The 254-nt window shown below is 32.7% G+C and overlaps 1 protein-coding gene across 1 annotated transcript in view; it reads left to right on the plus strand.

Annotated features, from left to right (window-relative positions):
- The window catches only part of LOC119587952, a gene marked incomplete in the record, with an annotated part of 31111 nt that overhangs the window by 1164 nt on the left and 29693 nt on the right, over positions 1–254 (plus strand).

Raw genomic sequence — 254 nt, forward strand, 5'->3', positions numbered from 1 at the left:
ACAGGGTGAGAGTGTACATCGTTGATAAAAGTCATTATTATTCTTTCCTTATCATTATCCTCTTTCCCAAATCAATTGATTATGAGTTTGTGTATGCATTTTGGTCAGGTTGTCTTCAGTGAATGTTATCTTTTTCTTTATTTGTTTATGACTTGATAGGTTTTCGCGTGAATAAAAAACAAAATCGCCCGGAACATACTAGTGAAATCCCCTTATTACACATAAGTATGATTGGAAAATGCGTTTTTTCTTTC

This window comes from Penaeus monodon, chromosome 23 (assembly GCF_015228065.2).
Source record: "Penaeus monodon isolate SGIC_2016 chromosome 23, NSTDA_Pmon_1, whole genome shotgun sequence".
Lineage (NCBI taxonomy): Eukaryota > Metazoa > Arthropoda > Malacostraca > Decapoda > Penaeidae > Penaeus > Penaeus monodon.